General features: G+C 41.9%; 1 long non-coding RNA gene across 1 annotated transcript in view; it reads right to left on the bottom strand.

Moving 5' to 3' along the window:
• LOC106613879 (uncharacterized) overlaps positions 1-22,302 on the bottom strand; it is a 54,119-nt gene extending 31,817 nt beyond the window's left edge. The window contains exon 1 of the long non-coding RNA XR_014379011.1: positions 21,991-22,302. This is a non-coding gene — a long non-coding RNA (uncharacterized LOC106613879). The remainder of the gene's footprint in view (positions 1-21,990) is intronic.
• Between the last annotated feature and the right edge of the window lie 952 nt (positions 22,303-23,254).

Here is a 23,254-nt window from a genome sequence, read left to right as displayed (position 1 = left end):
CCCCATCCAACCTGACAGAGCTTGAGAGGATCTGCAGAGAAGAATGGGAGAAACTCCCCAAATACAGGTGTGCCACGCTTGTAGCGTCATACCCAAGAAGACCCCAGGATGTAATCACTGCCAAAGGTGCTTCAACAAAGTACTGAATAAAAGGGTCTGAAAACTTATGAAAATGTGATATTTTTAATTTGATTTTTAATACATATACAACCCAAAAAATCTAAAAAACTGTTTTTGCTTTGTCATTATGGGGTATTGTGTGTCGATTGATGAGGGAAAAAAGATTGAAGGCTGTAGCGTAACAAAATGTGGAAAAAGTCCAGGGGTCTGAACACTTTCCAAATGCACTGTAAACTACTGTACAACCCCACATCTTTAAACCAGTTATCCATTTAGTTCCAGATATCATCACACGACAACAATTAAAAAACACATTCTGGGACAGACAGAAGATCAAGATGTGTATGATATTGAATATTTTAATTAAAGCGTCAACTAATTTGTCTTACACTTTAGAGGTGAACAGGCAGGTGCTTCAGATGTATCAATACAAGGCAGAATTAATGGGATTCTTTTCCTACATTGGTTTACCATTTGTTTGTTCATTATGACATGTATATACTTTTCCCACTTTAAGCCATGTAACAAAACATCCCCAACACATCCATGAAAACACAGCATAGTTTGCCAGTAGGATTTCCACAGGCCAGTGGGACCTCAAGTGGTGTCCATCTAAGCTGTTGACCGTATCCTCCATCCATTTGGGAAGAGCTCCAGACAGCCTGAGGAGATGGGGCTGGGGGCTGGCGACTGGCAGCTGGCTGAAGATGCCGGGGTGGGGAAAGGCACTAGCCAGTCATAGGCGGGACAGACATAGCTCCCTCCACTCAAGTCGGCAGGCCTAGCTGGCGCCAGGCATGGAGCGTTAAGCGAAGTCCGGGCCGGGATAGGATAGGCCTCTCTGCTGCTCAGGCCAGGAACATGCAGATACAAGTATGCTCCAGACACAAGGCTGGACCGCCATCTGACAGGGCTGAGCTGCCTTTGATAGAGGTGGAAAGCTTTGTTTTGATGGCCGTCCAGGGCTCTGAGTCAAAATGGCTATCTTGTGGTGGACTTTGTGAAAGCCGGGGAAATCTGGTAAAAATAAAGACTATTCCCTTGCTACTGCACACACACAAAAATTATGTTTTGTGGTAAGTGGCTGGACAAAGAGAGCCTTTAAAGGCATTTAGTATCCATCTGCAGAAAAATACCAATGCTCACTATCACTCATCTACTGCAAATTCTCTATTTCAATTATGAAATAGTTCAAAGTGCCTAAATGAAATGTTTATTTTGGTGTCCCCTCAAAAATTGGTTCAATTGTCATTTATAAAAATGCCCACATGTGCTGAAGATATCTATTGATATAAAAAAAAAGGTTACTTCATGGGGTACTTTTTATATGAGGTTACACCGAATTACAGATATTATCAGTTTTCTTACAAAAACATATGATGTCATAGGAGCCTGAATAAAGAAGAAAAATGAATGCATCCACATACAACCACCTCATCTACACTTTCCTGGAAATTCAAAATCATATACAAAGAAAATGGTGAATGAAACTTGCATATGTGATGTGAGTTGAATGAGGGCCACCCTGCCCTGCAGTATGAGTCCAGTAGTAGCCTACAGACAGGGCCAGAGAGAGAGAAAGATTTGTTTGTTTCTTAAGCGTCTAAAGGCAGGTTTATACTCCGGTGGAATGTCTGTAGACTGTCCCTGCGACTGTCTGTTTCCTTGTTGCACAGACATGAAAAAAGTTCAACTTTGACCCTGTCGCTGCCTCCGTTGTCATGGGTACATGGGACAGGCTGTGCACAGGCTGTGGCTGGAGCCACTGGAGCTACGTAACCATGACAACGAATCTAACCTTTTCAATCAAACGCCTGGTTAACAGGTAGCTGGTTAACATTAGCATACTACATAGCTAAAATACAGAATACCTACAGAATACATATAAACATACATTTAACATTATGTAGGACTGTATTTTTGTAGAACGGCTGTTAAATGCAGTTATGGCACATCCTTGTCTCTATGCAGTTGAGACAAATTACTATAAAGATGCTCGGAAAGAAGTTAACTCCTGGCTAGCAATTACTAGCCAGATTAATTCAGCCCATAAGTAAACTGACGTTAGCCGAGCTAGCTAGATAGTGAAGCCAATTCTTGACTACTTAATCTATGACGCATCAAACAAACAAACAAATATATGTTTAAATAAAAATTGATTGCTCTAGCCATTCACATCCGCATACAGTTGAAGTCGGAAGTTTACATACACCTTAGCCATTTAAACTCCGTTTTTCACAATTCCTGACATATTATCCTAGTAAAAAAACCTTGTCTTAGGTCAGTTAGGATCACCACTTAATTTCAAGAATGTGAAATGTCAGAATAATAGTAGAGAGAATGATTTATTTCAGCTTTTATTTCTTTTATCACATTCCCTGTGGGTCAGAAGTTTTCATACACTCAATTAGTATTTGGTAGCATTGCCTTTAAATTGTTTAACTTGGGTCAAACGTTTCGGATAGCGTTCCACAAGCTTCCCACAATAAGTTGGGTGAATTTTGGCCCATTCCTCCTGACAGAGCTGGTGTAACTGAGTCAGGTTTGTAGGCCTCCTTGCTTGCACACATTTTTCAGTTCTCCTCACAAATTTTCTATAGGATTGAGGTCAGGGCTTTGTGATGGCCACTCCAATACCTTGACTTTGTTGTCCTTAAGCCATTTTGCCACAACTATGGAAGTATGCTTGGGGTCATTGTCCATTTGGAAGACCCATTTAGATAGATACTTCTGTACCTGTTTCCTCCAGCATCTTCACAAGGTCCTTTGCTGTTGTTCTGGGATTGATTTGCGCTTTTCGCACCAAAGTACACGCATCTCTAGGAGACAGAATGCATCTCCTTCCTGAGCGGTATGATGGCTTTGTGGTCCCATGGTGTTTATACTTGCGTAGTATTGTTTGTACAAATGAACTTGGTACCTTCATGCATTTGGAAATTGCTCCCAAGGATGAACCAGACTTGTGGATGCCTACAATTCTTTTTCTGAGATCTTGGCTGATTTCTTTTGATTTTCCCATGATGTCAAGCAAAGAGGCACTGAGTTTGAAGGTTGGCCTTGAAATACATCCACAGGTACACCTCCAATTGACTCAAATGATGTCAATTAGCCTATCAGAAGCTTCTAAAGCCATGACATCATTTTCTGGAATTTTCCAAGCTGTTTAAAGGCACAGTCAACTTCATCTATGTTAACTTCTGACCCACTGGAATTGTGATACAGTGAATTATAAGTGAAATAATCTGTCTGTAAACAATTGTTGGAAAATTACTTGTGTCATGCACAAAGTAGATGTCCTCACCGACTTGCCAAAACTATAGTTTCAAGAAATTGTGAAGTGGTTGAAAAACGAGTTTTAACGACTCCAACCTAAGTGTATGTAAACTTCTGATAACTGTATGTTACAAAATCCACCACCACAAACTAATCTAGCCCATAACAGCTGCAGCCTACCTCAACAAGATTAACCCGCTAACTGGTGAATTGCATTGCCTTTACTTTTTATCAATGAGTCTAGCCTGTTACTAACTGTAGGGTCAGAGTCAGTCTTTCCCCTGCTTTCCCATTGGTAGGCAATTCGTTTTTTGATTATTGGGGATGGCAGGTAGCCTAGTGGTTAGAGCATTGGACTAGTAACTGAAAGGTTGCAAGATCGAATCCCCAACGTAAAAATCTGTTGTTCTGCTCCTGAACAAGGCAGTTAACCCCTACTTAAATAAAGGTCAAATACATTTTTTTTTTAAATGATGTAGGAAGGGAGTACAAAAAGTGATTGGAGCCTGTCGAATGTTGCCGGTGGCATTTGTAGGTAATGCGAGAAGAGTACATGAGTGTCTGTTTTCATCTCCCTAACGAGAGTCTGGTATTCTCCACGTTGCTGTCTGCAACTGTTAAAAATTATATATATATATCATAAGGAATAACGTTTTGAAGTGTCAGGAAATATATATACACATTGTAGAATAATAGTGAAGACATCAAAACTATGAAATAACGCATGTGGAATCATATAATAACCAAAAAAGTCTTAAACAAATCAAAATATATTTTATATTTGAGATTCTTCAAAGTAGTCACCCATTGCCTTGATGACAGCTTTGCACACTCTTGGCATTCTCTTAACCAGCTTCATGAGGTAGTCACCTGAAATGCATTTCAATTAACAGGTGTGCCTGGTTAAAAGTACATTTGTGGAATGTCTTTCCTTCTTAATGCATTTGAGCCAATCAGTTGTGTAGTGACCAGGTAGGGTTGGTATACAGAAGATAGCCCTATTTGGTAAAAGACCAAGTCCATATGGCAAGAACAGCTCAAATAAGCAAAGAGAAACAACAGTCCATCATTACTTTAAGACATGAAGGTCAGTCAATACAGAACATTTCAAGAACCTTGAAAGTTTTTTCAAGTGCAGTCGCAAAAACCAGCAAGAGCTATAATGAAACTGGCTCTCATTAAGACCACCACAGGAAAGGATAAGCTAAGAGAAAGGATAAGAGGATAAGCTCATTAGAGTTAACAGATTGCAGGCCAAATAAAAGTAACAGACACATGTCAACATGTGTGAATCAGGCCTTCATGGTTGAATTGCTGCAAAGAAACCACTACTAAAGGACACCAATAATAAGAAGAGACTTGCTTGGGCCAAGAAACATGAGCAATGGACATCAGACTGGTGGAAATCTGTCCTTTGATCTGATGAGTCCAAATGTGAGATTTTTGGTTCAAACTGCCGTGTCTTTGTGAGACACAGAGAAGGTGAACAGATTATCTTTGCATGTGTGGTTTCCACCATGAAGCATGGAGGAGGAGGTGTTTATTTATTTTTATTTCACCGTTATTTAACCAGGTAGGCCAGTTGAGAACAAGTTCTCATTTACAACTCCTTTTTTCTTTTTTTTTTTAAACTTATATTTAACCTGTTAGGGCTAGGGGGCAGTATTTACACGGCCGGATAAAAAACGTACCCGATTTAATCTGGTTATTACTACTGCCCAGTAACTAGAATATGCATATAATTATTGGCTTTGGATAGAAAACACCCTAAAGTTTCTAAAACTGTTTGAATGGTGTCTGTGAGTATAACAGAACTCATATGGCAGGCAAAAACCTGAGAAGATTCTGTACAGGAAGTACCCTCTCTGACCATTCCTTGGGCTTCTTGGCTCTGTTTATTGAAAACTTAGGATGTTTGCTGTAACGTGACACTTCCTACGGCTCCCATAGGCTCTCAGAACCCGGGAAAAAGCTGAATGATGTAATTCCAGCCGCTGGCTGAAAAACTTTAGTGCCTTTGGTTAAGTGGTCTATCAGAGGACAATGAGCTGAGGCGCGTGCACGGGGTGACACCAGGTTTTTATTTTCTCTCTCTTTGTACTAAAACACGATTTCCCGGTCGGAATATTATCGCTTTTTTACGAGAAAAATGGCATAAAAATTGATTTTAAACAGCGGTTGACATGCTTCGAAGTACGGTAATGGAATATTTAGAATTTTTTGGTCACGAAACGTGTCGTGCGCATCACCCTTCTTTACCCTTTCGGATAGTGTCTTGAATGCACGAACAAAACGCCGCTATTTGGATATAACTATGGATTATTTTGAACCAAACCAACATTTGTTATTGAAGTAGAAGTCCTGGGAGTGCATTCTGACGAAGAACAGCAAAGGTAATAACATTTTTCTTATAGTAAATCTGACTTTGGTGAGGGCTAAACTTGTTGGGTGTCTTAATAGCTAGCCCTGTGATGCCGGGCTATCTACTTAGAATATTGCAAAATGTGCTTTCACCGAAAAGCTATTTTAAAATCTGACATAGCGAGTGCATAGAGGAGTTCTGTATCTATAATTCTTAAAATAATTGTTATGTTTTTTGTGAACGTTTATCGTGAGTAATTTAGTAAATTCACCGGAAGTTTGCGGGGGGTATGCTAGTTCTGAACGTCACATGCTAATGTAAAAAGCTGGTTTTTGATATAAATATGAACTTGATTGAACAAAACATGCATGTATTGTATAACATAATGTCCTAAGATTGTCATCTGATGAAGATCATCAAAGGTTAGTGCTGCATTTAGCTGTGATTTGGGTTTATGTGACATTATATGCTAGCTTGAAAAATGGGTGTCTGATTATTTCTGGTTGGGTACTCTGCTGACATAATCTAATGTTTTGCTTTCGTTGTAAAGCCTTTTTGAAATCGGACAGTGTGGTTAGATGAACGAGAGTCTTGTCTTTAAAATGGTGTAAAATAGTCATATGTTTGAGAAATTGAAGTAATAGCATTTCTAAGGTATTTGAATAACGCGCCACGGGATTCCACTGGCTGTTACGTAGGTGGGACGAAATCGTCCCACTGGCCCTAGAGAAGTTAACCCCTTTTTTTGGGTAGGCACAAACATTTTTTTAAGATGGAATTGTTTGAAGATTGTCATACCATGGATCATTTAGCTATTTGTTTTTGAATTTAAGGACACCTTTAGGTATAAAAAAAAGATATATAAAAAATTATTGATAAAATAATTGATAAAATATTGAATTTGGCCTTTACTACTTTAGCCCATAGAAACAATTTTGAAGCTTCAGGAAATATATATATATATATATAAAAAATTGCTTTTCAAATCAAATCAAATCAAATTGTATTTGTCAAATGCGCCGAATACAACAGGTATTTACAGACCTTACAGTGAAATGCTTACTTACAAGCCCTTAACCAACAATGTGGTTTAATAAAAATAAAAGTAACAAATAATTAAAGAGCAGCAGTAAAATAACAATAGCGAGGCTATATACAGGGGTACCGGTACAGAGTCAATGTGCGGGGGCACCGGTTAGTCGAGGTGTAATTGAGGTAATATGTAAATGTAGGTAGAGTTATTAAAGTGACTTATGCATAGATAATAACAGAGAGTAGCAGCAGCGTAAAAGGGGGGGGGGGGAGACAATGCAAATAGTCTGGGTAGCCATTTGATTTGATGTTCAGGAGTCTTATGGCTTGGGGGTAGAAGCTGTTTAGAAGCCTCTTGGACCTAGACTTGGCGCTTTGGTACCGCTTGCCATGCAGTAGCAGAGAGAACAGTCTATGACTAGCGTGGCTGGAGTCTGACAATTTTTAGGGCCTTCCTCTGACACCGCCTGGTATAGAGGTCCTGGATGGCAGAAAGCTTGGCCCCAGTGATGTACTGGGTCGTACCGGTATCTTTCCAACGAGTCCCGTGACACTTGTGAAAAACGGAGAACACCATCGTCTTAGCGAGAATCTTCCCTTTCTACAATGGGGTCACATCAGTTTATAGCCCAAACGGTTTTCGTGATAAGACTGATTTTCTGGATGTCTCATGGTTTGACAAACACTGCTGTTGCTCAGCAACCTTCTACCCCAGATGCGAAAGGCCGCCATAGGCAGATGTGGTAGATTGAGACGCAACCCATGCTGACAGGGATTTTTTTATTGACAGGGAGGGGGGAGAGATCACACCATGGAGTTAATGTGAGAAGACCAGAGAGACCTGAGACACAGTAGCCTCTACCATCAGACAAGCCGTGACTTGACACACATTTCTCATTTCCTTAGCTTTCTTACCCCTTCTTTAAACACTAGTTGTAGAATTTCACAACTAGCTCATAAAGGCCTGTGGCCCACGGGAAGATAAATCTTTGGCGTTTGCCTGTCTGTGAAAAGCAAAGAGAGCCTTTGACTTATGGAGGCTTACGACGTCCATTGTCACCATTAGGAATGGCAGGAACTCCATGGGAAAGATCCCAATGTGCTGTACACCAGCATAAAGAAAGGAGGGGAGGGGGGGAACTTGTGGCAAGTGCATGCAACAGTTTGCAACATCTGCCTTTCTGTGTGTGTGTGTGTGTGTGTGTGTGTGTGTGTGTGTGTGTGTGTGTGTGTGTGTGTGTGTGTGTGTGTGTGTGTGTGTGTGTGTGTGTGTGTGTGTGTCTGTGTGTGTGTGTGTGTGTGTATATGTGTGTGTGTGGTGTGTGTGTGTCTGTGTGTCTGTGTGTGTGTGTGTGTGTGTGTGTGTGTGTGTGTGTGTGTGTGTGTGTGTGTGTGTGTGTGTGTGTGTGTGTGTGTGTGTGTGTGTGTGTGTGTACGTGCTCCTGCCAGAGAGCACTTAATAGCTGTCAGCTCTTTACCTCCCACTGTTAACATCTGCTATGCTTAACGTTGCCATGTAACTCAGTAGTACAGCAGATACAGGCTAATAGAATCAAATGATCACACGCTGCCAACCCTTATCACGTTACACGCACACATTTCATTATGACGCAACAAGCAGATTTGTTGTTAGATGATTATCAATCTAGAGTAAGCTTGAGGCTGGCGTAAAACCTAAACATACTGCTCACGTAAGGCGTATAAGTAATCTACTTAAATCCCTATTTTCTTATCACATCACATTTATATTAAATTAGTAGCTAATAGCATGTAACAAGAGTTAGATACAGTTTATGGTGAATTCTTGCCGTTTAAGTATATCATTTCGGACATTCAATTCAAACGGCAATTCTTGGCTACATGTTGTTTCTGAAATTGTTCACTGTTGACAATGTTTTCAGCTGAAGTGAGTCTTTTTGATAATAACATTTTACTTCAATATATGCACATTACACATTTAGTTACCATTTGAGATTTTTCAGGTGCGGATTTTGAACAATGTCTAAGTATCTGCCATACTTTTAGCAGTAATGAACTGACTAGTCGACCAAGATACAAGACGCACCTCTGCTATAATGTACATTTAAAAAGAGCTCTGTTTCTAAGTGAGTGTGTCTGGGAGTGTGAAAGGCCAGGACAGAGGAACAATGACAGCTGTCTGTCTGTCTCTGGCATGGCATTGTTGCTCAGGCATTTGGGCCAGGACCTGACATACATCCAAGATGCAGACTCACTGGACGACCCCCAACTACCCCCAATTCCCCCATTGATGTTTGTTCAAAATCAATAAAAATGATCTTGGAGTCCATATGCCATTTGGCAGCTCCATCTTGTGGCGTCATCTTTAGAATATAGAGGCCATACTGTACAATGGAGTAGCCGAGCGCATGTAATTTGTCAGGCTAATCTCCAGCACTCTTACATTGATTTTTCCCCCTCTCCTGATTCCTTAGCCTCTAGTCATTATGAACACAAAAATGAACTTAATCATATAGTGTGTTAATGCATGGGTCACAATAACCTCCATGTTCTTGCCCTCTGGTAATTTCAGGCTTTCTTTATATTTTCTTCTGAAATCTTTTTACAGGTCACTGTCCTATTTTTGGAAAATGGAAAATGTACAGTTGCGCAAATGTTGGCCTAATCTTTTCTGAACTAGAATAGAAATGTATGTAAAATATCTTCTTCTCTCTCCTTGATGTTTTATAAACTGTATGTTTGATATGATCATACACAGGGAGTATTCTCTTCAAATGTATTTTATATACAGTGCCTTTAGAAAGTATTAACACCCCTTGACTTTTTCACATTTTGTTGTGTTACAATGTGGGATTAAAATGTATTTAATTCAGATTTTTTTTTTGTAAATGATTTACACAAAATACTTTGTAATGTCAAAGTGGAATAAAAATAAAAATATGAAAAATAAAACACGAAATTATCTTGATTTGATAAGTATTCAACCCCCTGAGTCAATACATGTTAGAATCCCCTTTGGCAGCGATTACAGCTGTGATTCTTTCTGGGTAAGTCTCTAAGAGCTTTCCACACCTGGACTGTGAAACATTTGCCCATTATTATTTTGAAAATTCTTCAAGCTCTGTCAAATTGGTTGTTGATTATTGCTAGACAACCTTTTTCAGGCCATAGATTTTCAAGCAGATTTAAGTCAAAACTGTAAATTGGCCACTCATGAAAATTCACTTTTTTCTTGGTATGCAACTCCAGTGTAGATTTGGCCTTGTGTTTTAGATTATTGTCCTGCTGAAAGGTGAATTAATCTCCTGGTGTCTGGTGGAAAGGAGACTGAATCAGGTTTTCCTCTAGGATTTTGCCCATGCTTAGCTCCATTGCATTTATTTTTCATCCTGAAAAACATTCCAGTCCTTAACGATTACAAGATTACCCATAACATGATGCAGCCACCACTATGCTTAAAAATATGGAATGTAGTACACGTTGTATTCAGAACCAAAATGTAATTGCTTTGCCACATTTTTACAGTATTGCTTTAGTGCCTTGTTGCAAACAGGATGCATGTTTTGTACAATTTTATTCTATACGGGCTTCCTTCTTTTCCCTCTGTCAATTAGGTTTGTGTTGTGGAATAACTACAATGCTGTTGATCCATCCTCAGTTTTCTCCTATCACAGCCATTAAACTATCTAACTGTTTTAAAGTCACCATTGGCCTCATGGTTTACTTCCTCTCCGGCAACTGAGTTAGGAAGGACACCTGTATCTTAGTAGTGACTGGGTGTATTGATACACCATACAAACTGTAATTAATAACTAAGACCATGCTCAAAAGGATATTAAATGTCTCTTTTTTACCCATCTACCTCCCTGATCTTTGTGGTTTATTCTGTGTTTGAAATTCACTGCTGGACTGAGGGACCTTACAGGTAATTGTATGTGTGGGGGTACAGAGATGAGGTAGTCATTCAAAAATTATGTTAAACACTATTATTGCACACAGAGTGAGTCCATGCAACTTATACTTGTTAAGTACATTTTTGCTCCTGCACTTATTTAGGCTTGCCATAACAAAGGGGTTGAATACTTATTGACTCAAGACATTTCAGCTTTTCATTTCTAATTAATTAGTAAACATTTCTAAAAACACAATTCCACTTTGACATTAGGTAGTGTGTGTAGGCCAGTGACACAAAACCTACATTTAACCAAGTTTAAATTCAGGCTGTAACAACAAAATATGGAAAAAGTAAAGGGATGTGAATACTTTATGAAGGCACTGTATGCCATTTGAGACAAAGATTGTGTTATTTTAATTATTTCATCGTTTGTGTTGTGAATAATCAAATCATAGTTGTCGAACCCTATTGAATTCTACAAAAAAATATTTATATGGCCTTGGTATAGCCCACCTGAGAATTCCTAACATCGGACACGTTGTATTAGAGCTAATAGACAAACCTAATTTCTCCATATATTAATGGTACTCCATCCTGAATAAAGTATAACATTCAAAGGAGCTTACTGGCTACCTCATGCCTGCATGAATAACTGTGATGGATTTAACCCTTCTACCATCAATCAGGCTGAGAGACTACTCTAGATGGCGGTGATGATAATGTTGTTGGTTGGTTTGTTTTTGGATTACAATCCACTCCAGAGCAGAGTTTGATTTTAAGTGGATGTCCTCTATATAGTAGCTGGTAAGACACACCACATACTGTTATACTCATGCCATTCAGAACAATGGTTCTCACGGAGCATGACAACGTGGCACAGCACTAAGCCTATTACTCTTTTCACCTTCCCAGTTGTCTACTCAAAATGCCACGTACCAATAGGGGTTGCTGTCACTATCGGGAACCTTATTAAATAATCCAAGCATATCCAGCACTATCACAAACAACACACTGTGAATCTGTATTTCTTGTGTTGTTTGCCAAAAGTATAATTTACACCAAAGCTCTTGAAAAAAAAAACTCTTGTGGCATCTGTGTCACCTACTCTCTTAAAGGCTTTACTCCTCATGTGCTTATCTGCTCCAGTCAAATGTATTTCTTATCGAAGAGAGTGAGGGGAGCCTTCTGACAATACTGCTGTTATCAAATTTCTTCAGCCGAGTCCCCATGTCATTCAGCAGTCAGATGGTCTCCAGTTTGATTGATGGATGGGCTTCCCAACAAATAAAAAGGGATCAACAGCTTTGCACCTCTCTCCCCATCGGAGACCCGAGTGAAACATTCCTCCGTAACAAAGGCGGGATTACGGATGCATTAGCTCTCCATCGACCACGGCCTCCTGCTCCTGTCAATACTTTGCACATAATAACCTGAAGCAACGATAAGGAAACAAAAGGCAGGCGAGATAGGAGCCGGATGGGAAGATAAATCAATAGGAGTGAGGGAAAGTTTTTTCAAAGACACACTGTCAGGCCTGGGGAAGAATTTCTTCGGACGAAGCGGTGGGATAATGGCCCCTGACACGAGGACAATGAGCCCTCCAGGCCCATCAGGGGACTGCCGGTTGGTCGGTCGGCTGGCCTCAATAGGACCAGGAAGATAAGAGGCACAGGGGACGGTCGGTGAGTCCACTCAGCCCCACTCACAGGGACACAACACAAGGGCTGTGCTGGACCCTCAGCCCTCTGGCATCCTCAATGCTCCTTCTGTTAGTTTCTATCGTTATGCAACATGTATTTCAATGAATCGCTGGTGCACTGAGAGAACAGTGTCCACATAGCTTTGCAGAGGCTCCTCATGAGTGTCTGTCTGAACATATCAAGGTTACATTCACATTTCCTATAGCCATTCCTGATCATTTTCACTTCTTCTCTGATAGGCCCAAGGAAACTAATGTGATTTATGGCTTTATGTGGACACATTTCTGGAATAGTATAAAGCCTTTCCATTTACCAACCCTGAGCGACTACTGGAAGTGTATAAGTGTCTCCAGTGACAAAGAAACATTTTGGAGGATTTGTTGGTTGACAAATCTGGGGAGGTTATACAGTACTAATAACTGGACGAGAGGAAATCAGGGTAATTGTTTCCCCATTCCTAATTAATTAATTTCCCTCCTGTTTCACTAACCCATCATATGTCTGGTGTTGGAAGGTGCAAGTAATAAAGAAAGAAAGAAAGAAAGAAAGAAAGAAAGAAAGAAAGAGAGAGAGAGAGAGAGAGAGAGAGAGAGAGGGAGAGAACTAGAGCTCTGGAAAATTAATGAGAAATGAGAAAAGAGGGCTATGCATGTTCTGTCTGCAGAAGGCTGTCACACAAAGACACAATAAACCCTCGGAACAAACAGGCACTTCAAAAAAAATAGCCCAGAAACAGTGAGCAAATTCAATTACAGAAGTAATTAGAAGATATAGGGCAAGGCTGCCTTTTGGGACTGTGCCAGAAAACATGAATTAATAGGAGTGAATAGGAGGAGGTTGCGCTGGTAATTAAGAGGCAATCACCTATGTCAATGAATACCTTAAAAAAAACACAGAATGGAAACTATTAATTCAGTGATCAAAAATATTTTGAAGATGATTAATACAGCAAATTCATTTTCAAAGACTCATTTCTGGAAAGATAGCAAGACAATTGCACATAATGTGCTCCTTCTGGCATTTATATTGCTAATTAAATTTTGATAATTTGCAGAGGCATTTGAGAATTATCTGTAAAACAGCAAAGGCAGCATTTGGCAAATATTGTCTTTACTGTTTAACAGTGCTTTCAGTTCTTTCACCGGCAGAGATCTGATAAAAGCCAGTCTTCAAACTGAGACCTTTCAAAGCAAACTGAGCAAAAACTTACAATTTCACTTCAACTTCTCTTATCATTCATTAGTGCCTCCTCCTCCTTGAGACAATAGCAAAATAGCAGCAATTAAATTACCAGATAAGAATAAAATAAATAATAACTTTGCTGATTTACCTCCCATGGGGGAAGCTATCGTTTCTGCCTGATGAATTTTGTATAACCACACACTGTGTTTGTAAACTAATTAATCCATTGACAAAATCCCGAAAGATGAAAAGCTTGAGCTCCATAAAGAGGTAACAGATAGAGAGGATTAAAGCGAGTTGCAGATTAAAAGAGTGTTGGAGTAAATAAACAACAAGCCACTTTGCAATGTGAAAAATAGTTTTGTGTCGCCTACGCAGCACATACACTGAGTGTACAAAACATTAAGAACACCTTCATAATATTGAGTTGTGCTCAGTCAGAACAGTTTCCCTCAGAACAGCCTCAATTCATCAGGACATGGACTCTACAAGTTGTCGAAAGCGTTCCATAGGGATGCTGACCCATGTTGACTCTAATGCTTCCTACAGTTGTGTCAAGTGTGTCAAGTTGGCTGGATGTCCTTTGGGTGGTGGATCATTCTTGATACACACGGGAAACTGTTGAGCGTGAAAAACCCAGCTGCGTTGCCGTTCTTGACACGGTGCGCCTGGCACATTCTACCATACCCCGTTCAAAGGCACTTCAATATTTTGTCTTGTCCATTCACCCTCTGAATGGCACACACACACAATCCATGTCTGAATTGTCTCAAGGCTTAAAAATCCTTCTTTAATCTGTCTCCTCCCCTTCATCTACACTGATTGAAGTGGATTTAACAGGTGACATCAATAAGGGATCAAAGCTTTCATCTGGATTCACCTGGTCAGTCTAGGTCTATGTATTGGAATGTATGTTTCATGCAGTCAGTGTATATGGTATTCTTCTCATCCAATGGTTCTCAATCATAATCATTCTTATTAATCATTCCGCTCTAAATAATGATATGTGATAAAGAGTGTGTGCAGTTCTGGAACACTACTGGTAAGACATGGTACATGGTACAGAGCATGGGAGAATTGGTATAGACTGAAAACCTAAACTTTGAGCTCTATTCATTCATAAGTCCTTGATACTGAAGCACATAAACGGACAGAAAACACCTACTGTAGCAATGAAGGTGCTCCTTATACCCTGAGTACAATTCATTTAAGATCAAGCTCTAGTCTTATAATACTCATCATATCTATCTTTTGAAGGAAAGAAATGGGGACCAAGCAGGGGGCTCCAATGAGATGAATTTTAAGTTCAAGATCTTTGAGGATTAGCCTTTTTTTTGTAAAATAGGAGATTTCCATACACAATATTTCCATATTCATACGTGTTAGCATTTAGAGCCACTTTATGACTGATATGAGAGGAAAATTCCACTTAATATTATCAACAGTGACGATCTGGGGTCATAAAAGCCCAATACCCTGAAGGGGATGGATAACACTAATATGCTTTCACATTTCAATGGGGAACTAGTCCCTTATTTACAGCAGAAAGTATATCATTTACTGCAGAGTGTAGAGAGAAAAGTGGATGGACATAGACTGACTGGCCCTCAGAGTTTATCATCATCGCCAAGAGATGAATTCTGAAAGACCAATTATCACTTAAATGGAATTAAGCCCAAAGATGGACTGTCATGGTCAACATTCTATTTTCCCAGTCAAGTCTTGAGGGAGCATCGCTCTGAACCAAAGACCCAAAACAAACTTAACTGGAAATGTGATTAGTGTTTAAAGTATCCAAATCATTAATGATCAAACACGGCACTCCATTTCAGCACGGTCATGTGAGGCAGAGATTATACATGTGATCTGGAGGCTTAAACGATTTAGTCAATTATGAACGTTATCTAAAACGCTTTAATTTCCTATTCAGCCCTTCCATAGGAGCGTCATATTTGTCAATGATGCGTGATTAAACACAGATTGCAACAACATGAGATCTGTCACATCTGGTGGCAGAGGGACCTGAGATCTTAACGAAGGAATGAGGGAGGATTCAAACTTTCCCTCTTCAGCCTTGGCATCCGATTAACACCAGGCTTTGGTGGGATGCCAGCGATGAGGCCATCTGTGTCCCTTAACCCTCAAGATGGCAGATGTAGAAGCAGATTGATTTTCGATTCAGCTGGATACACAATCACTGCTTCATGAACGTCAAGTGCGAGCTGTGACTTGCTACCGTTTCCTGTCATTTTCAGCCAACTCAAATGAGGCAATAAATCACATCTGTACCGAAATTAAATAATTTTCACTCTATACAGGAGGGAGAATTTACCTACAATAGAGACTATGGTAATTACTTATCCGAATAGCTAACTTTAAAAAAGTTTTTTTTTGTATCCTTTGATTCACACTAGATGTCATCGCCTCGTGATTTTCAACTATCCATAACAAATCTTCAACAATGTTTCCATTTAGCAATGACAATGTGACATTACTATGGGTTTACATGATATCAGATGGAACCATGTCAGAGGTAAGGGTGGCCAGGTCTTCTCCACAGTCAGGTGGCCAGTCTCAGTCAAGCCAGGTAAATTGCAGCCTCCCCATTGCCTTTTCTTTTGTAATATTGAGCTCCGTATCTTAGCCCCTGCCTGCACCTCACTGACTTCCATTCAATATCCAAATAACCGTGTTTTTGTGGTGGTAATTACTCTCGTTTTCTCAGCGCCCCACAGTGGTTTCACTTCTTACCAGCCTGTGAGTGTGGAGTCTCCTGTGGCCCCAGTCTGTGAGTGGTGGAGACTCCTGTGGCCCCAGTCTGTGAGTGGTGGAGAGTCATCTGTCCCCAGACTGTGAGTGGTGGAGATATCTCTGCCCCCAGTCTGTGAGTGGTGGAGACTCCTCTGGCCCCAGTCTGTGAGTGGTGGAGACTCCTCTGGCCCCAGTCTGTGAGTGGTGGAGACTCCTGTGGCCCCAGTCTGTGAGTGGTGGAGACTCCTGTGGCCCCAGTCTGTGAGTGGTGGAGACTCCTCTGGCCCCCGTCTGTGAGTGGTGGAGACTCCTCTGGCCCCCGTCTGTGAGTGGTGGAGACTCCTCTGGCCCCAGTCTGTGAGTGATGGACACTCATTTGGCCCCAGTCTGTGAGTGGTGGAGACTCCTCTGGCCCCAGACTGTGAGTGGTTGAGACCTTTCTGGCCCCAGTCTGTGAGTGGTGGAGACTCCTCTGGCCCCCGTCTGTGAGTGGTGGAGACTCCTCTGGCCCCAGTCTGTGAGTGATGGACACTCATTTGGCCCCAGTCTGTGAGTGGTGGAGACTCCTCTGGCCCCAGACTGTGAGTGGTTGAGACCTTTCTGGCCCCAGTCTGTGAGTGGTGGAGACTCCTCTGTTCCCAGTCTGTGAGTGGTGGAGACTCCTGTGGCCCCAGTCTGTGAGTGGTGGAGAGTCATCTGTCCTCAGACTGTGAGTGGTGGAGATATCTCTGCCCCCAGTCTGTGAGTGGTGGAGACTCCTCTGGCCCCAGTCTGTGAGTGGTGGAGACTCCTCTGGCCCCAGTCTGTGAGTGGTGGAGACTCCTGTGGCCCCAGTCTGTGAGTGGTGGAGACTCCTGTGGCCCCAGTCTGTGAGTGATGGAGACTCCTCTGGCCCCAGTCTGTGAGTGGTGGAGACTTCTGTGGTCCCAGTCTATGAGTGGTGGAGATTCATCTGGCCCCAGTCTGTGAGTGGTGGAGACTCCTCTGGCCCCCGTCTGTGAGTGGTGGAGACTCCTCGGGCCCCAGTCTGTGAGTGATGGACACTCATTTGGCCCAAGTCTGTGAGTGGTGGAGACTCCTCTGGCCCCAGAGAGAGGACTCGTGGTGGGATAGTGTGTTCTGTGGGCTAATAAGACTCTTCTCAGCTCTGCAACCCATCTTCTCCAACACACATATAAGCACACAGCCAATGACACCTGACACCCTCATGCCATACATAGGTTTCTATAAGAGATGGTGACAGCAGAGGTCTTCCACACCTTTTCAATCCACAGCAGTCCGAGCTACAGTCCCACTGTAACGTGTTTCATTGACTGGCTTAATATCATCCAAATTGGTAATTATGATGTGGAAAAACAGAATCAAACAAAATATTTCATTTTGAGGGGGCAACTGCAAAACAGCTGAGTAGCTAGTAAAAATGTTATTCCCTTATGTTTCTCCCACCATGGGAAAGATCTGACCCAGCTGAAATTCCCCAAAACTCCATCAGAAGTTGAAAATTGAAAATCCATTGATCTTTATTTTGAGACAGTCCAGCCCTTTGTGATTTGAGCAACACAGCCACCCTTTTTCCATGTGGGAAAGGAGAAGTGTCCTGCCTGCTGTTGATCTCCAGTCTCTGGGAACACCCTGCCTGGTCTTCTTGCCTGACATCTATCCCCCGGAGACAGGCCAGACAGAACTACAAGGCTCCCTCTGGACTGTCCAGGAATCTCAGTAATCCAACATGTAGCATAGCACACCAACAGTCATGCACACCCCCACACACACACACGCACACAGGCAGGTAGACAAATGCACGCACACACTCAAGCACACAAACACACACGTCACAGTGTGTTTGACTTTCTGCATATAGAAAGAGATTTCCAGTGACACTGATCCCACATTTCAATCATCTGTGTTATCTCAGTACAGTTAGCGGCAGACAAAATCTGCTATTCAAAAAGTATTATTGTTCATCTAACTGGCCATTTGATTTCCCTCTAATCTTATTTCCCTCATATCCCTTTTTTGAACAGGGAACAGTTTCAAGTACTGACCAACATGCAAGCTGAATTCCTATGACGCCCATGAGCTGCTGGGCCTGGCTGACTGGGCGTGCAGGTCTGCCACATACAGATCATGTCTAAACACTGTATTGTCCACTACCGGGAAAAACAATCCCCTCTCTGACATTCCCAGCATGAACTGGAAACTGGAAAGTAGTCCAAACTGAGGAAATTGTTTTATTTGAAAAGAGTCAACTTTACCAGTCACATGTATTTAGGTTTGCAAACTAAACCTTGAAAAAAACATAAATGGCACACATTTCCGCTTGGACAAGTTGTTTTGACTGTTCATGTAGCTCCCTACTTTCTTCCAGGAGCACACACTTCCATGATTAGTTTTCCAACAATCGTGATAGCGATTCACTGATCTACGAGATCAGACATCACACGAGCATTTGGCGCTTCATGCGGAGAGGCTGCTGTGGTGCTCTTTGTGGACTGAGGGGGAAAGAGGCTTAATTCCTCCAATGTTAATGTAGAGTAAATTCCTTGTTGGGATGTGGCGGCTGTCGGAAGCTGCCGATGGCCGGTGTGAGCCAGGGTCAGGGCCGCTGCTGGAGATTAGATTCTCTCTCTGCCTGTCCAGAGAGGGAGAGGAGCGCGACGCAATGAGGGGGATTTGCGCTCTCAACCTCGAGGATAGATGTTCACATCACAAAAAGCCCCACCGCAAATTGCACTTATTGAATAGCTAATTTGGCAGTCTCAGTTCAGCGGGGCTTAAGAGGAGAGAAGAGTGTGAGGAGGATGAACACAAAGCTGCAGAAAACAAAAGGCAGCAGCTCCTGCGAGGCTAGTCCTGGATGAGGAGAGCTGTGCCCGGCGAGAGGAGAGGAAGGAGAGAGGAGAGGGTGGGCTGGGGGGCTTCCTGGATGAGGGGCATGCAAGCAGCACACAGAGCATTAGTGAGGCTGCCCAGCCTGCACCCATTGTTTTCTGACTGGCCACTACCTTCATTAGCACTGGAGTAGCTAGTCGGCTGTAGGGCAGATAGTTAGTCATCTGTGTGTAACTCTCACTATATCTTCATCAGACTGTCACCATGGACAGCACAAAGTTACTCACAGCAGCCTCAACTTTTTAGCCATCGTTTGATATAAGAGCGTGCGATGCAACCCAGGTAAACAAAATACCTGCAAATATTTTCTATCCCAGCTGGGGAAGAGTTGCTTGCTACTTCAGCATAAATGACTACAACAAACATGCCCAAAATGAAGGCTTTTTCTTTTCACAAGACCTTAAAAGGCTTGGCATGTACACAAGATTAGTAAAGTTGTTTTGATGTCTCCTTGCAAATAAACTCAATTCCTGTGATCAAAGTGGATCTGTAACATGTTAAAGCTGATCAAAAGCACGACTGAGATTCTGAATCAGAAAACGACAGACTAGAAATTCCTAAACTCCGGAACCTAAGAACATAATACCCTTCAATTACCACAACAAAAGAACAACAGCAATAGTAACTACATTAAACATAACAATAATATTTGTTGAAGCCAAGCGTATCTGTATAATAAGCCACAGAGTTAAATCACAGTGTATGATGTTGATAGCCGACTGGTTTATTGACACAGTGCATCTGTTTAAAACATGTGTCGTCTTGATTGGATTTTTTTTTTAAATTGCCTATATGAAAAGAAAGAATGTTGCATTGCTATGGGTTAATAGTAATGTAGCACAACATCCACTTCTGCTGCTTATAAAGTTGAAAAGTTTGAGTGAGTGGAGCTGTTGCCAGCAGCCATATCTTTTCATAACTACTCATCTCCCTCCACTACACCCATCAGTCCCCATTAGCAACTTAATGTCCACCCTAAAACACCAGGCATGGAAACAGATGTGCTTTTTGGACTGAAACATACGTGGAACATAATGGAGAGCACATCCACTGTCCACCAGGCTTACCATCACCGGACCACATTAACGGTTATTCTCTTTTAAAAATGTCACTTTCTTGCACTGCCGACAACTTGGTCTTCTGTTAGCATGTACTCTCACTGAGTGCACGTAATGGCTGAAATGGATGATGAAGAGACAGAGGCAGGAAAAAAATACACACATACACAAAGGAGTCCTAAGAAAGGAGCCCTGTAATGTGGTACTCTGCTGCTCAGACCTGTAGGGGTAGGAGGCAGCATCTTTACGGTGTATCCAAGCAGCACTAAAATCCACTGTCCGTGCCCAATCAGGGCCATTTTTTCTAGCCGCAAGGGCTCCTGCATCCTTTACACTACACTGGAAACCCTTTGTACTAATTGCTAGATTGTACCAGATTTTCCAGTTCAATTCCACCCTATAATTGTCTGACAATGATGGGCAAGGAAGGGGAAAACTTCATGCTCCAGCACCGTGCGGGGCAGTGGATTGAAAATGACTCAAGGAAGTGGTGTGTGTGTGTGTGTGTGTGTGTGTGTGTGTGTGTGTGTGTGTGTGTGTGTGTGTGTGTGTGTGTGTGTGTGTGTGTGTGTGTGTGTGTGTGTGTGTGTGTGTGTGTGTGTGTGTGTGTGTGTGTGTGTGTGTGTGTGTGTGTGTGTGTGTGTGTGTGTGTGTGGGGTTAAGCCAACCAACACCGTCTCAGTCCTCCCTTCAACTCTTGTTTCCGTGGATGCCGACTCCACTGAAGCCCACTCGCCAGCGAGCACAGCCGAGAGGAGAACCAAGCCTCCCTTCATCCCACCACCACCACCCTACTTCAAACACACATCCTCCTTGCACCTCTCCTTTCCTCCACCCCACACTGACACACCACCATTTAGAATGACTAGAATGACACGCTTACACCGTAATACTCTCAATCCTCTCACAAAATTAACTTTGCTGTGGTTAGAAAAACACTAATAACTGACAAGTAATACGTACATCAGTCATATATAAACAATACCCAAAACCACAGTAATAACCACATCATATAATATGAAAAATGTACAATATTCATTTGATTTCCGAGGAACTGCAATTCAGTCTGTCTTTTGCTTCAACAAATGATTTTAAGCTGCATGTTCAATTAGACCTTCCCTCGTGTCATCTAAGTGAGAAGTGGCCCACCCCCATTCAGGCAGGCTGGCTATGGTCTGTCACTCTGCAAACGTGCAGCTGAAGAAAGGATAAATAAAATAAAAAATAAGTAACATTATGTCTGTTTGACTTAAATGAATGTGCAGCGAGAGACATAACTATTTTACATGTGTGCTGGTGCAGGCACAGAGCACCTGCAATCAAAAAGGAAAAAGGTACCAGCATAGACCAGCCCTCTCGCTCTCGCCCCCTCCAGGTGCTAGTCTAGTCTACAAACAGCAGTGAAGTAACAGCGAGAGAGAGCACATACTGTAACACAGACCCACACACCCTGCCTGCCACGAGCTGCTCTTACCCGACTCTGCCCAGACCTGCACCAACACAGGAGGTATGGTTATTGATCGTCTGCATTCCAAATCAAAACAGCCAGCATGCTCGTCTTTAGTCGTTCCACACACTCCATACCTACATTTGCACCTGAGCACAAATTTCCTCACAGGGCCAAAGATCCAGAAAGAAAGAAAGAGGGAGAGGCAGAAAGAGATGGAAAGGGACAGAGGAAGAGAGAGACCAGCATACGGTAGCTTTACAAGAGGAGAAACAGCTGTGTAGTAGCAGTCAGCTTACCTTTCCCCCGCACTGCTCTTAGGGCCTAGACCTGCAGACACATCCATGGTGGTCTCCCCCTGAGCCCATACTGAGTGAAGCAGGGCCGCCTCATGACTCCCACAGCCCGGCAGCTCTGCGCTTTAGCAACTAGAAGAGCACAAGACTAACATGTCTTCCCCTCTGCCTCAGCCTGCTTTAGTGTAAGGGGAGCTAGGAATGCACTGGCTATAGACTTTTGTCCAAGCTGTAGGTCTTTTTTAGTGAAGCAAGATTAGTTCATACAAAACTCAACAATACAGCACCGAAACCCATTGTTGATATTCAACATTTTTCACATAGCGGGACAGAATAGACAATACGGTAGCTAGGAAACCATGGGCTGGATTACAAACTGATAATATCTCATCCTTTTGCAGGCCTGTAATCCTTTTCATTGAGCGGTGGACGGAGCAGACGTAAACCAAAATCAATATCGGTGGAACTGGACTGGGGGTGCGGGGGTGTCAGGACGTTTTCACATTGCTGCACCCTTCACAAGATGTTTATTGTTGTTGAGATTCAGACGGGCTTTACACTACAGATCTGCTCCGCTTGGAAACAGACCTGAATAGACACTTCTACATAAGCCAGTCTTAGCTTGCTTTCAAAATTATGACAATCACAAAATACTATACTGCTATAAAAAAAGAGTGTTTGTTACAGTACAATTTACAACTGAACAAATCAATGTGCAAAACTGCACTCTTCCCCCCCCTAACAAATAACAACCCAAACAATGTGTTTTATGTGAAATATGTTTCAGGAAAAATACAGAAACACTGACACCAATGTGCATTTTAATTGTAATATAATTGGAGTAATAATAATAAAGTATATTTGCACATGCATTTACATAATAATCCAAATGAACCTTTAAATGTTTGCTAATTTAGCATCAACATTACAGTTGTGAAACATATATTTAAACAGGTATGAATTATTCCAAGTTAAAAGCACAGAGGCAGGTGAAGAGCAAAAGGCTGATGAGAGATCTTACCATGGCTGCTGTACCTGTGTAACTGATCCACTCCCTGCTCTGCTCCAGCTGCCATGTTTTTCTAGGGCTCCTGAATCCTCTAGGGTAGCCACAGAGAAGGGATCGTTCAACCCCTTTCTTTTCACCACTTCTGCAATTGACCAATTGACAACTGATTGATGGTTATCTTTTCACAACGAAAAAGGGAGAAATTACCATCTCTAAAGCTATGTACAGTAAAAAGCCCCAAGAGTAAATTACATGTTG

Source organism: Salmo salar, chromosome 10, assembly GCF_965601325.2.
Source record: "Salmo salar chromosome 10, fSalSal1, whole genome shotgun sequence".
NCBI classification, from domain to species: domain Eukaryota; kingdom Metazoa; phylum Chordata; class Actinopteri; order Salmoniformes; family Salmonidae; genus Salmo; species Salmo salar.
The sequence above is the reverse complement of the archived record's forward strand: the minus strand, read 5'-3'. Positions and strand labels throughout refer to the sequence as shown.